The sequence below is a fragment of the Nomascus leucogenys genome, chromosome 4, assembly GCF_006542625.1.
Source record: "Nomascus leucogenys isolate Asia chromosome 4, Asia_NLE_v1, whole genome shotgun sequence".
NCBI lineage: Eukaryota > Metazoa > Chordata > Mammalia > Primates > Hylobatidae > Nomascus > Nomascus leucogenys.
The window spans coordinates 9,172,427-9,188,672 of record NC_044384.1 but is presented as its reverse complement, the minus strand read 5'-3'; positions in this window follow the sequence as shown (position 1 = coordinate 9,188,672).

Genomic DNA, 16,246 nt, shown 5'->3' with positions numbered 1-16,246 from the left:
CATTATTAGTCTTCTCATCTGCAAAATGGAGATAATAACAGATTAGATTCAATGTATGTAAGGCATTCTGCACAGCGTTTGACCTCGGGAGGTCAAATAGAAATATAGTAACTATTTTAAAGCTTCATTCTATGAAAGGGTGACTAAATTTTCTTATAAAAATATTCATTGCACAAGTTTTGATTAAATATAAATGCTTATCATATGTGTCAAGTTAAATCTTGAGCAAAAGCCAAAATAAAATCAATGACCCTCATAACTTAGAATAAATGCTTTTTGGGAGAGGTTACTTTCCTAAGTTTGATGTGAGTTAAGAGAGGACATCTCTGGGCTTGTTGCTAAAAATCTCTTTTTTTCTCCATTTAAAAAAAGGAATTTCTGGGGTTCTCATGGACTACAGTGAGCTAGAAGGCCTGTTTCTGAATTCATTAAACCATATGTGATACAGTTTTTAAAATGCTTTCTTGACCTGGTTTTGAGGCCATGGCTAGAGGCCAGTCAGTCCCTCTCCTTAGGTAGCTGATTACGTCTACTTCCCAACCCCCTCTCCGACTGGGCTGTCAGACTCTGGGCCACCATCTACCTGCCCTGATCACCCCAGGCCTGGTACCAGACAGCTAGGGACAGCCTCTATGCCTCAGAGGCCCCTGAAATTATTCAAACCATTCAATCCTAAGCTTGCTTACCCTGCATCACCTGTTCCTTCCTACAGAAACCACAGTAAAGGTTGTCTTCCCCTTTGGCTGTTTTGTGACTGACCCTGCTGATTCTCTGTGTGTCCCCACATGTGGGTGGCATGACATTTACTCCCTCTTTTGGGAACCCTAAGTAGAATAATTTATCTTTTCAATGACAGTTGTTTCCTGATCTGTTGGCCTTAACATACCAAAAGTAATAATGAATCCATTAAAACTCCAACTGTAGAATGGAGATTAATAACAGCCCTTAAATTTTTCATGGTATTTTGATACAAAAAGATTTTTCTGATGCATGCAGATGTTGATGGTTGAATATCTAAAGGAGCATGCTATACAATGTATGCCTGTTCTGCCTCCTAGAGTAAGCACTAAATCAAACTCTAGCATTTTATTTTACTTTTTATTTCATAGTGCTGAATTGAAAACCAGAGTTTACACTGAAGTAAAAATGACAGTTGAAAAAGAAAAAGCAACAAAATCCAGGATCCTGGAGATTCCCCAATTTCCACTCTGCCATTCTCTCCTTGTAATAACTGTTATATCACATGAAGAGTCGTTCCAACACCACTGGAATTCTGTGCTCACCTGAAATGCCATGTGTTTGTGGAGGGACCTAAATTACTATTTCTAGGAGATCTACGATTTTTAATCTTCTTCTCTGGCTGAGTTTAACATTTTGATGTTAATATGGTAATGAAATGAGTTGATACATCTACATTGGATTAACAAAGAACCAATTTTGGGGTGAGAATCCTCCACAATTGGAGCCACTGACATGTTGACTTTACATTTCCACTACTAAAAAGAGTTTTCTGCAACCTCGGCTGTTGTAAGCTCTGGCATTTCCATTTTTTATTTTAAAGAATTGGAATAGGATTATTTGATTACCTAGCTAATGGTATTCCTTATGATGGTAGCAGTTTTGGAGCTTGATATTTGTCTTTGCAATCAACAAATATTTTCTTTCCCAAAATTGTTCCTTCATTTTAAGCTATAACAATATGTTTATGTCATTATGTGTGCAAATTTATTTTTGTGTTAAAAGTATTCTGAAGAGATTAGACAATTGAAATCTTTTTGGAATTTTAATGCAATTCTTATCAGAAAACTTGCATTTATTTTCCTGCAAATGAGGTTTCATCATATCAGATGTCTGCAGGATCTCTAGTTTTCTTTGCAGATAATTGCAACAGGTGGATGTATTTATTGTTAGTTTACAACGGCACATTTTTAGTATGGTGATACTCAAGACACTACTTAACCAGTAAGAATAATGACTAACAGTGAGTATTGAGGGTCCAGTTGCTTGGGTTGTAGAGCTGGCTTTAGATCTAACTAGCTTACCTTGGGCAAGATCCTAAACTGTGCTTCAATCCACTCAATAGATGTTGAAAGCATAAGATATGTTTGCCATATTTATTATGTTTCTAGGATATGATGCAGTGTCTCACAGAAAATTTAGTATGTTCTCAATAGGGGAAAAATTATGCTAAGCTAGTACTACTTCAAATATTATGTAATTATTTATGTAATTTGAAGCCTATTAAAATTTCGTGTCACATTTTCTTTCTGATGTTTCAGTATTTGTCTTTATTGTAAAAGATAAGGCAAAGGAATTTTTATTTTTAAAGAAAAATGTCACAGCAAGATTACCTTGAAGTAAATTTATGCAGTATATTAAAATCTAAAAAATTAGATCTTATTTAGAATAAAAGCCAGTATAAATATAAAAATAATAAAAATAGTGTCACTATTCTTGAGGAACTATTCACTGAACACTTACTCTGTACTAGGCATCACTCTCTGTACATTTTACAGATGATCTCATTTGATTATCACCCCAGCTAAACAAATGCAACTGGTGTGTTAATGTATTTTATAATGGTGAAAATCAAGGCCTGGAAGGGGTAGGTAGTGACGTGGTTTGGCTGTGTCCCCACCCAAATCTCATCTTGAATTCCCACGTGTTGTGGGAGGGACCCTGTTGGGGGTGATTGAATTATGGGGGTAGGTCTTTCCTGCACTGTTATTGTGATGGTGAGCGGGTCTCGTGAGATCTGATGGTTTTAGAAATGGGAGTTCCCCTGCACAAGCTCTCTTTTTGCCTGCAGCCATCCATGTAAGACGTGACTTACTCCTCCTTGCCTTCTACCCTGATTGTGAGGCCTCCCCAGCCATGTGGAACTGTAAGTCTGTGAAACCTCTTTCTTTTGTAAATTGCCCAGTCTCGGGTATATCTTTATCAGCAGTGCGAGAACGGACTAATATAGGTAGTTTTCCCAGGTCACACACTGAGTAAGGGATGGAGCCTTGTTTTTTTTTGTTTGTTTTGTTTTGTTTTGTTTTGAATAACAGAGTCTCACTCTGTCACCCAGGCTGGAGTGAGGTGATATATTCATAACTCACTGCAATCTTGACCTCCTGGGCTCAAATGATCCCCCCACTTAAGCTTCTTGAGTAGCTGAGACTACAGGCACATGCCACCACACCTAGCTAATTTTTAATTTTTGTAGAGATGGAGTCTTGCTGTGTTGCCAGGCTGGTCTCAAACTCCTGGTCTCAAGAGATCCTCCCACCTCGCCTTCCCAAATGCTGGAATTACAGGCACGAGCCACCTTGCCTGGCAGGAACCATGTTTTGAACCCAGGCTATCTAGCTGAGCTTTAACCCACCTGCTGACTAAATATCAAACATGTATCAATCCAGCAAACACTGATGACATGTTTTCCTCAGGGTTCTAGAAATTTTCATTACGCCCTCAGAGACTTCAATATATGTGTTTACCCTTAAGGTTCTTAAAGACTTTAGAATCTGCCATGTAAAATGTAGTATTTTATTTTATTAAATTGCTGAAGTAATACACATATTTCCTTTATAAGATGTGCAGGGACCCATCTCCTCTATGGGGCTTATAGTCCAACACTAATAATAACATTAAAATATCTTGTAATTATAGTAATTATCTACCAATATCATTTTAACTTGAAATAGTAAATTCAAATAGACTAGTCTGTTACTTACATTTGGATTGCCTGCTTGGATTCTTAGTTATGAAAAGCAGAGACATAAAAGCTCTTTGTATGGCTGTGGGAGAACAGAAGTGAAGGTGGTTTTGTTCACACAGTACCTGTATGTTTTTATTCTGGGGACACTAAGATAAGAGAAACTAAGCACTTGAGGGGATACCAGGGGGAGAAGCACTAAAATGCATTTCTACTTGAGCTGGAAAAAGTCTTTTCCTTTTCCCTAAGAATTTTCTAGGGCAGTGCTTCTGATTTAGATATGACAAAATCCTGGGCTTGTCATCTAGTAGAAGCTTTTTCCCCCTTATTTTCTCTTTCCTATGTTTATGTGAGAATTCATGTTGATAAATATATTTTTAATCTTAGCAGGAAGCAGATTTGGCATTAAATAATGTTAAGGTAAAAACTTTCTGGAAAAGAAATCATTATTTTGATTATGCTCCAGATTTCCTGATAGGAACACAATCACCTGAAAATATTCAATATAGTAAAAGGAATACAAATTATTATTGGGAGCATTTTATTAGACTCTCAATTTCCTGACTGTGTCACGATTCTTGAGAGAATACCATACACGAAAAGAACAGTGTGATTTCAAAGATTTATCAAGACTTTTGTTCTGAGAATACTCAAATGATTTTTTCTGGTCAAGTAAATACTTTATGACATAGTTAAAAATAACTTTTGGAAAATACTAATATAGAGTTTGAAATGCAAATTACACTCAAGGCCATAATCTATGGGGCTTGATTCTACAAGGGTTATTTCATAGAAGTTTTATTTCCATCTATCAGGTGCTATTCTCTCTATAGTTTCCATATTGCAGTCGTTTCTTTACAGCTATGACAGAACACAATGTCAAACTCAACTGATGATCTCAAAGTCCCCATGGACCACAGCCATGTATAGACAGGAAAGACACACATTTTTGTGTCACGGGGTAATGAGCATCTTTCTTTCCACCTGCAATTTGCACTTTGTTTTTTGTTTGCCTGTTGTCCCAAACAATTATTTCCACATGACATTCTCTCTCTTTCATCAGGCTCTTTATTTCGCCCTCCCACCCCCGCCCAACTTGGCAGCCCAGGATGATGATGGAAATTTGAAATGAACATGAGAATAGAATTCCAACTTGGTGACACAGAAAAATAAAGATGAAGGGAAATGATGAGCTCCGTTTTAATGTATTATTTAGAAACCTCTCACTGCTGACATGAAGCTGTTCCAAGTACCAACAAGGTGTGACAACAGGAAGTGCAGTGATGGGCAGGTGGGGGATAATTGTGTTAAATACACTTTTTTTTTTTTTTTCTCTCGTATGCCTTTGTGTACTTGCTCGGGGGTCAAAAAAGAAAAAATAAAAATAAAAACAGCCCTCTCACCAGAATGACTTATAATTATTACACTGCTCCAGATCATCATACCTTGTTGGCAGTCAGCTGTTAATTACTTGTCTGTCAGGAATCATTTGCTACATGCTTGCTGTTTCTTTCCCTTCTCTGTGTGAATGGGAGTTATATTTTATTTTATGAACAATGCTTTTCTGTACTATAAGACAAGACACTGAAAACAAGGATGTCTGTTTATACAGCAGGCACATCTGGCTTTCACTGCCAAGATAGCAAAGAACGTGGGGGGATATTTTAAAGCAAGAAGCCATCTTTGCCTATACGATATTGAAAAGATTGGGATTCATTCATTTTGACTGTAAGGATCCCAGGTAATTCCGCAGTATAATTAGAGCAGTTTCGTGAAAGATTCTATTGTGCCGATGAAGCCATATCATTTATACAGAGCCTGTAAAATGTATATTTTTAATTAAACAATGGAAACAGGCTATCCCAAGGTGAAACTGCCTCCAATTTCATTATCTACATTACTTGCTTCTCATTACCCTCTTCTCCTTCATAAAAAATTACTCAGCAGCTAATTTCCTCAAGAATTTGCTCTGGGAAATTGGGGATTGCTCTTACTTAAGTTTTAGCAGTTAAGGGTTCAAGTGCCCATTCTATTAATGCCCACATGTAGGACTTGAGGGGAAATGTGGGCTCTTCATGAATTTACATGTGCTATGTCAGGTCCATAAATGAGGCCTGAGACCATCTGAAGTGGGTGGCTAAGACTACTTTGCTTTGAGGTGTGGTGAGAGAGACAGTCATCGAAGTGACAGCTTACCAGGTGTTGGCATGTGGGCTTGTGTTTAACACCAAGTAATAAAATCGGGTGCTAAAAGTGGAAATATTAAAGAAGACAGCACTTCCCCAAGTGATGGAAGAGGAATCCAGATGAGATAAGACTTTTAATAAAGGTTAACCTAACCAACTGACAAAGAAAAATTAGAATAACCGCAAGCTAGTGCAAAGACACTATGATACTTAAATTGAGTGTTTGGTGAAGACATAAATTGAGAAGAAAGAAAGTCCTTTATAAGGGCTGCCTGGGAAGCAACCTTCAGAATATTTTAATAACACCATGAAAAGATAGCTATTTTGGGATGCATCAAATCAGAAACTACAAAATAACTTATAATTTTTACTAATGATTTTATTTACTCAATGCTACTGAAATTTTATGTAACACTGAAGTGTAAAAGACAAATATAAAGTTTGGGGCATTCTACCTTTTCATGCAAGATAGTAAATAAAAGGGACAACAGCTTCTCTTCATTATTTGTTCCAGTTGTGTTCCCACCCAATAATAATGGCTGGAAATGTTCACATAAGAACAGTCCCATGAAATAGTGGGGGATGATGGTATGGTCACCAGAGATTCATGTAAGAGCTGCTTTTCTGTCCTGGGTTCAGGAGAAATCTGGACATTCAGAGGACATACCTGCTGGTGGTGAAGTTCTGATTAGTCAAGGGCAAGAATCACCAGAACTCATAATTCTAAGCCAGAAAGCCTTAGACAGTTTGCTCTAGAGAATGAAGTTTACTCTCAGAGGATAGAGAATCAGTTAGGAATCTTATAACTTGTTCCCTGACCAAAGCGATTCTCAATCCCAGCTTTCCTTCCTGGAGGCCTAAAATCATTGTAGTAATCAATGTGACAGAACCATCTCAGGTGCACATGTTGAGCTAGAGAATCTACATTTTCAAGTGATAAATTGTTGGAATCAGCTTATTCATATGTCTTAAGCATAGTTTCTGAAATAATTATATGAAATGATGTTAGTGGTTTTGAAACAACCGATTTCTATGCTTGTAGGAAAATATAAATCAGCATATTTATGTATGTCTTAGAAGTTTCAAAGTTTAGTTTTATTTGCTTCTCTAAGTTTTAGGACTTAATCCTTATGATAATATCTGTTTTTTTATTTGTTGGTTGGTTTGAGAAGAAGTATTGGGTTAAGACTTTTCATCCTAGTCCAGTTTTCCCCCCATTTGGTGATTGTGCTAATCGCATGTGGGTGTTGATTCAGTTGGAATTCATTTATTTATTCCTTTTTCAGACTCGTACTGAATGCCACTTTCCAAATACTTGGAAATAGAGATGAGTTTAACAGAGCAGGCCTTCAGGGAGTTTACTTTCTAGTAGAAGAAATAATCAGAAAACAAATAAATACATAATATAAAGTTGGGTAATAATCCATGCTAGGAAGAAAAACTGGGGCATAGTGAATGACAAGGCCAGGGCAGAGCTGCTACGTTTGATACTATATTCTTGTCAAGCACTCTGACGATGTGACATTTAAATAGGAACCAGGTGAAGGGAGGAAATAAGGCTTGTAAAGATACAGAGAATGGATTTTCTTAGAAGATTATCCTTTAATGTGCTTACTCTAAAATATCATGCCTGTACCCTATTGCTAGTGTCCTTTAGTACATTCTCATGGGTCAGCATTTTGTGATTATGTTAATCATATTGGGGACCTATATTGTTAGTTTACCTTCTGTGGATAATACATTCCTTAGATGAATGCAGCTTGCATATTTCTCTCTAGTTTTGACAATAGGATATATTAGCTCCTGTTATAACACCTGTGATTTCATTTTCTGGGAGAATGGCTCACAAAGAAAGACAGGGGAAAAGTGGCCAGCATGGTAGGGATGTGTGGAAGGTAAAAATTCACATTCTCACATTACAAGCTTTTAGTTTATTCCCAAATCGTAATTAATCACAAAAACTGGTATGGATTGTTTGCAGAAGACAGAGTGGGTTAAAAAGGCAGAGAAACATTGCTGTAGCCTCTTTTCAGACAGATAGAAATGTATGCTTTTAGTTTCAGTTTATAAGAAAACCCTAAACTAATTATCAGCCCCTTGGAAAATATTTTGCTCTTGGAAACATTAGCGTTTTATTGCAATTGTATAAATTCTTTAAGAGAAAGTTCCTCAGTAGTAGCCATGATAGCCTGGCTCAGTGCTGTAGGACTTAGAGAAAAATCGACATACTTTCATGGTAACCATAAGGTAATTCATACAACCAGAAAAAGAGACTCACAGTGGCCTGCCATACTTGGGAGTTTACTCTAGAAGCCTGTTGTTGGAATTAGTTAAAAGCTTAGGGAAAACACTCTGACTCTTACTTAGTGAGAAGATGAATCCAAAAAAAAAAAAAAAAATGGGCAATTCCAAGATGGCCAAATAGGAACAGCTCCAGTCTACAGCTCCCAGCGTGAGCGATGCAGAAGACAGGTGATTTCTGCATTTCCAACTGAGGTACCCGGTTCATCTCACTGGGGCTTGTCGGACAGTAGGGGCAGGACAGTGGGTGCAGCCCACCGAGTGTGAGCCCAAGCAGGGCGAGGCATCGCCTCACCCGGGAATTCCCTTTCCTAGTCAAGGGAAGCTGTGATGGACGGCACCTGGAAAATCGGGTCACTCCCACCCTAATACTGCGCTTTTCCAATGGTCTTAGCAAACGGCACACCAGGAGATTATATCCCGCACCTGGTTCAGAGGGTCCCACACCCACAGAGCCTCACTCATTGCTAGCACAGCAGTCTGAGATCAAACTGCAAGGCAGCAGCCAGGCTGGGGGAGGGGTGCCCACCACTGCTGAGGCTTGAGTAGGTAAACAGAGTGGCCAGGAAGCTCGAGCTGGTTGGAGCCCATCGCAGCTCAAGGACGCCTGCCTGCCTCTGTAGATTGCACCTCTAGGGGCAGGGCATAGCCAAACAAAAGGCAGCAGAAACCTCTGCAAACTTAAATGTCCCTGTCTGACAGCTTTGAAGTGAACAGTGGTTCTCTCAGCATGGAGTTTGAGATCTGAGAACGGACAGACTGCCCCCTCAAGTGGGTCCCTGACTGCTGAGTAGCCTAACTGGGAGGCACTCTCCAGTAGGGGCAGATTGGCACCTCATATGGCCGGGTACCCCTCTGAGATGAAGCTTCTAGAGGAGCAATCAGGCAACATTTGCCGTTCAGCAATATTCACTGTTCGGCAGCCTCCACTGCTGATACCCAGGTAAACAGGGTCTGGAGTAGACCTCCAGCAAACTCCAACAGACCTGCAGTTGAGGGCACTGACTGTTAGAAGGAAAACTAACAAACAGAAAGGACATCCACATCAAAACCCAATCTGTACATCACCATCATCAAAGACCAAAGGTAGATAAAACCACAAAGATGGGGAAAAAACAGAGAAGACAAGCTGAAAATTCTAAAAAATCAGAGTGCCACTCCCCCTCCAAAGGAATGCAGCTCCCTGCCAGCAACGGAACATAGCTGGATGGAGAATGACTTTGATGAGTTGAGAGAAGAAGGTTTCAGATGATCAAACTTCTCCGAGCTAAAGGAGAAAGTTTGAACCCATTGCAAAGAAGCTAAAAACCTTGAAAAAAGATTAGACAAATGGCTAACTAGAATAACCAGTGTAGAGAAGTGCTTAAATGACCTGACGGAGCTGAAAACCATGGCACGAGAACTACGTGACAAATGCACAAGCTTCAGTAGCCAACTTGATCAACTGGAAGAAAGGGTATCAGTGATTGAAGATCAAATGAATGAAATGAAGTGAGAAGAGAAGTTTAGAGAAAAAAAGAGTAAAAAGAAATGAACAAAGCCTCCAAGAAATATGGGACTATGTGAAGAGACGAAATCTACGTCTGATTGGTGTACCTGAAAGTGATGGGGAGAATGGAACCAAGTTGGAAAACACTCTAAAGTATATTATCCAGGAGAACTTCCCAAATCTAGCAAGGCGGGCCAACATTCAGATTCAGGAAATACAGAAAACGCCACAAAGATACTCCTCAAGAAGAGCAACTCCAAGACACATAATTGTCAGATTTACCAAAGTTGAAATGAAGGAAAAAATGTTAAGGGCAGCCAGAGAGAAAGGTCGAGTTACCCACAAAGGGAAGCCCATCAGACTGACAGCAGATCTCTTGGCAGAAACTCTACAAGCCAGAAGAGAGTGGGGGCCAATATTCGACATTCTTAAAAAAAGAATTTTCGACCCAGAGTTTCATATCCAGCCAAACTAAGCTTCATAAGTGAAGGAGAAATAAAATCCTTTACAGACAAGCAAATGCTGAGAGATTTTGTCACCACCAGGCCTGCCCTACAAGAGCTCCTGAAGGAAGCACTACACACAGAAAGGAACAACCGGTACCAGCCACTGCAAAAACATGCCAAATTGTAAAGACCATTGAGGCTAGGAAGAAACTGCATCAACTAACGAGCAAAATAACTAGCTAACATCATAATGGCAGGATCAAATTCACACATAACAATATTAACCTTAAATGTAAATGGGCTAAATGCTCCAATTAAAAGACACAGACTGGCAAATTGGATAAAGAATCAAGACCCATCAGTGTGCTGTATTCGGGAAAACCATCTCACATGCAGAGACACACATAGGCTCAAAGGGATGGAGGAAGATCTACCAAGCAAATGGAAAACAAAAAAAGGCAGAGGTTGCAATCCTAGTCTCTGATAAAACAGACTTTAAACTAACAAAGATCAAAAGAGACAAAGAAGACCATTACATAATGGTAAAGGGATCAATTCAACAAGAAGAGCTAACTATCCTAAATATATATGCACCCAATACAGGCACACCCAGATTCATAAAGCAAGTCCTTAGAGACGTACAAAGAGACTTAGACTCCCACACAATAATAATGGGAGACTTTAACACCCCACTATCAACATTAGACAGATCAAAGAGACAGAAAGTTAACAAGGATATCCAGGAATTGAACTCAGCTCTGCCCCAAGCAGACCTGATAGACATCTACAGAACTCTCCACCCTATATCAACAGAATATACATTCTTCTCAGCACCACATCACACTTTTTCCAAAATTGACCACAAAGTTGGAAGTAAAGCACTCCTCAGCAAATGTAAAAGAACGGAAATTATAACAAACTGTCTGTCAGACCACAGTGAAATCAAACTAGAACTCAGGATTAAGAAACTCACTCAAAACCACTCAACTACATGGAAACTGAACAATCTGCTTCTGAATGACTACTGGGTACATCACGAAATGAAGGCAGAAATAAAGATATTCTTTGAAACCAATGAGAACAAAGACACAACATACCAGAATCTCTGGGACACATTTAAAGCAGTGTGTAGAAGGAAATTTATAGAACTAAATGCCCACGAGAGAAAGCAGGAAAGATCTAAAACTGACACTCTAACATCACAATTAAAAGAACTAGAGAAGCAAAAGCAAACACATTCAAAAGCTAGCAGAAGGCAAGAAATAACTAAGATGAGAGCAGAACTGAAGGAGATAGAGACACAAAAAACCCTTCAAAAAATCAATGAATCCAGGAGCTGATTTTTTGAAAAGATCAACAGAATTGATAGACCACTAGCAAGACTAATAAACAAGAAAAGAGAGAAGAATCAAGTAGACACAATAAAAACTGATAAAGGGGATATCACTACCGATCCCACAGAAATATAAACTACCATCAGAGAATACTATAAACACCTCTACACAAATAAACTAGAAAAATCTAGAAGAATTGTATAAATTCCTCGACACATACACCCTCCCAAGACTAAACTAGGAAGAAGTTGAATCCCTGAATAGACCAATAACAGGCTCTGAAATTGAGGCAATAGTTAATAGCCTACCAACCAAAAAAAGTCCAGGACCAGACGGATTCACAGCCGAATTCTACCAGAGGTACAAGGAGGAGCTGGTACCATTCCTTCTGAAACTATTCCAATCAATAGAAAAAGAAGGAATCCTCCCTAACTCATTTTATGAGGCCAGCATCATCCTGATACCAAAGCCTGGCAGAGACACCACAACAAAAGAGAATTTTAGACCAATATCCCTGATGAACATCGATGCAAAAATCCTCAATAAAATACTGGCAAACCAAATCCAGCAGCACATAAAAAAGCTTATCCACCATGATCAAGCGTGCTTCATCCCTGGGATGCAAGGCTGGTTCAACATACAGAAATCAATAAACGTAATCCAGCATATAAACAGAACCAAAGACAAAAACCACATGATTATCTCAGTAGATGCAGAAAAGGCCTTTGACAAAATTCAACAGCCCTTCATGCTAAAAACTCTCAATAAATTAGGTATTGATGGGACTTATCTCAAAATTATAAGAGCTATTTATGACAAACCCACAGCCAATATCATACTGAATGGGCAAAAACTGGAAGCATTCCCTCTGAAAACTGGCACAAGAGAGGGATGCCCTCTCTCACCACTCCTATTCAACATAGTGTTGGAAGTTCTGGCCAGGGCAATCAGGCAGGAGAAAGAAATAAAGGGGATTCAATTAGGAAAAGAGGAAGTCAAATTGTCCCTGTTTGCAGATGACATGATTGTATATTTAGAAAACCCCATCGTCTCAGCCCAAAATCTCCTTAAGCTAATAAGCAACTTCGGCAAAGTCTCAGGATACAAAATCAATGTGCAAAAATCACAAGCATTCTTATACACCAATAACAGACAAACAGAGGGCCAAATCATGAGTGAACTCCCATTCACAATTGCTTCAAAGAGAATAAAATACCTAGGAATCCAATTTACAAGGGATGTGAAGGACCTCTTCAAGGAGAACTACAAACCACTGCTCAATGAAGTAAAAGAGGATATAAACAAATGGAAGAACATTCCATGCTCATGGTTAGGAAGAATCAATATCGTGAAAATGGCCATACTGCCTAAGGTAGTTTATAGATTCTATGCCATTCCCATCAAGCTACCAATGACTTTATTCACAGAATTGGAAAAAACTACTTTAAAGTTCATATGGAACCAAAAAAGGGCCTGCATTGCCAAGACAATCCTAAGCCAAAAGAACAAAGCTGGAGGCATCACGCTACCTGACTTCAAACTATACTGCAAGGCTACAGTCACCAAAACAGCGTGGTACTGGTACCAAAACAGAGATATAGACCAATGGAACAGAACAGAGCCCTCAGAAATAATACCACATATCTACACCCATCTGATCTTTGAGAAACCTGACAAAAACCAGAAATGGGGAAAGGATTCCCTATTTTAATAAATGGTGCTGGGAAAACTGGCTGGCCATATATAGAAAGCTGAAACTGGATCCCTTCCTTACACCTTATACAAAAATTAATTCAAGATGGATTAAAGACTTACATGTTAGACCTAAAACCGTAAAAGCCCTAGAAGAAAACCTAGGCAATACCATTCAGGACATAGGCATGGGCAAGGACTTCATGTCTAAAACACCAAAAGCAATGGCAAGAGAAGCCAAAATTGACAAATGGATTAAAGAGCTTCTGCCCAGCAAAAGAAACTACCATCAGAGTGAACAGGCAGCCTACAGAATGGGAGAAAATTTTTGCAATCTACTCATCTGACAAAGGGCTAATATACAGGATCTACAAAGAACTCAAACAAATTTACAAGAAAAAAACAACCTCATCAAAAAGTGGGTGAAGGATATGAACAGACACTTCTCAAAAGAAGACATTTATGCAGCCAACAGACAGATGAAAAAATGCTCATCATCACTGGCCATCAGAGAAATGCAAATCAAAACCACAATTAGATACCATCTCACACTAGTTAGAATGGCAATCATTAAAAAGTCAGGAAACAACGTGCTGGAGAGGATGTGGAGAAATAGGAACACTTTTACACTCTTGGTGGGACTGTAAACTAGTTCAACCATTGTGGAAGACAGTGTGGCGATTCCTCAAGGATCCAGAACTAGAAATACCATTTGACCCAGCCATCCCATTACTGGGTATATACCCAAAGGATTATAAATCATGCTGCTATAAAGACACATGCACATGTATGTTTATTGTGGCACTATTCACAATAGCAAAGACTTGGGAGCAACCCAAATGTCCATCAATGATAGATTGGATTAAGCAAATGTGGCACATATACACGATGGAATACTATGCAGCCATAAAAAATGATGAGTTCATGTCTTTTGTAGGGACATGGATGAAGGGATAGCAGACTGTCAGACTGTCGCAAGGACAAAAAACCAAACCCCACATGTTCTCACTCGTAGGTGGGAATTGAACAGTGAGAACACTTGGTCACAGGAAGGGGTACATCACACATTGGGGCCTGTCGTGGGGTGGGGGAGTGGGGAGGGATAGCATTAGTAGATATACCTAACATTAAATGACGAGTTAATGGGAGCAGCACACCAACATAGCGCATGTATACATATGTAACAAACCTGCATGTTGTGCACATGTACCCTAGAACTTAAAGTATAATAAAAAAAGGAAATACACTGTATTTTATGTAGAATCCATATGTTTAAAATGATCCAGGCACAAAGACCCATGTGAGTAAGTCTCATGATCCAAAATATTTTTTAAGATTTTTTTTTCACTCAGTTTTAAAAATTAATTAATTAATTTACTTTTTTTAGAAACAGGGTCTCCTTATGTCATCCAGGCTGGAGTGCAGTGGTAATTCACAGGCACAAACATAGCGCACCACAGCCTTGAACTCCTGGACTCAAGCACTCCTCCCACCTCAGCCTCTCAAGTACCTGGGACTACAGGCACGTGCAACCATGCCCCAAAATCTTTTGTTCTTTAACCCAGGTATTGCTCGTTATTCTACAGGTGTGGTAATGTATGGAATTCAAAAAGTCACATTGATGTCGAAGTTGAGGAACTACTGATGCTTTCGTTATAAGGAATTTTAACATGTACATCTGTTAGCCACAGTAATTCTGTCCCATTGCATATAATCACTAAAATTAAATATGAACATATGAAAATAGAGTCCCAGTGCAGAAGCTGAACTTAATACCTTTGACATTTAAGGCAGTCACTTAATCAGATTACTCTCTCTGGTTATAGCCTATGGGAATTCACAGGTGTTAAATTAGCTTCAGAAGGACTCTCCTATTGTTTTTTAATGGAAAGCTAGGACACATGGAGATCTGGACATAGAAAATAAATCACATATAAGAGATATGGAGTATAGTCTAAGCATTAGTCTTTAGTTTTCTGGGCATGCACAAATCTGTGCCAATCGAACTATCTGGTGTGATTGCTGTTTCATTTCAAAATAATAATGCAACAGTTTCAACATTTGAGCTTTAACCTTCTTCATAACTAAAGGAACTATTGAAATGCTTTTGATGTGATAGTAAAGTGATTCTGTCTTTTGAGAATGACAATCAATGCCTTTGTGATTTCACGGTATAAACTATTTGAAAGGTAGAAATGTGGAGGTGAGTAGCCTGTGATGATATTGAATCGTTTGGGTATGTTTCTGAACAGTTAGGAACAGAGGGGAAATACAAAGCCAGGCTAGAAAGAGTTCTTTTTACCCCAGGGATTTTTAGAGTTTCTTGGTGCATATGGATTTCAGAAAAAAATTTATTAGAATTTGATTTATTCTTTTGACCTTGACTGTATAGAATGAAGTATAGTTTTACAGTCATAATATAGCAGAGTTGGGGCATTAAATGTTCATGTTCACATACTGTTTATAGATACCAAATTGTATGGATAATTTTCAGACCACTCAATAAAATCTTGATAAGCATTTAAAATCTATTGTTATTTTATAAAACCAGAATGTCTGACCTGAAATCACAGCATAGATTTATTTTGTCAGTGGAGATGTAGGATGCAAAATAGATTGGTTTTGGTCTCACTGTTTCAAAGACTTATTTCAGCATCTGCCTATACTCTCTTATTAGAAGGAGAGCTACAAATTCCGTTGGCTTTTCAGCATTAGAAGTGGCAATCATTCAAGAATAACATCTTTCATGAGTGTTCCCAGTGTTCTTCAACCAAGGAATATAACGTATGAATGAATGAATGAATGAATGAATGAATATCTGAATCAACTCATTTGTGTAAACAAGTTTGAGGGATTGTAAGGGTGATGATGACTTAGAGAAAAACCTTGTTTATTTGTTTAGTGACCCACAAACTTAAAAATCCCTCTCTTGAAAAATTTTAGCTAATTGCTACGAAATTTAAAGTCTTTGAAATTATTCATTTTAAATTAATTGGTTCTTCTGCTAATTGGTATTCCTCTGTACTCTGTGACTGTCGTCATCATTCTGACCTGTCACCACTTTCAATCCATAGCTTTTATGGAGAGATTCTGCTCAT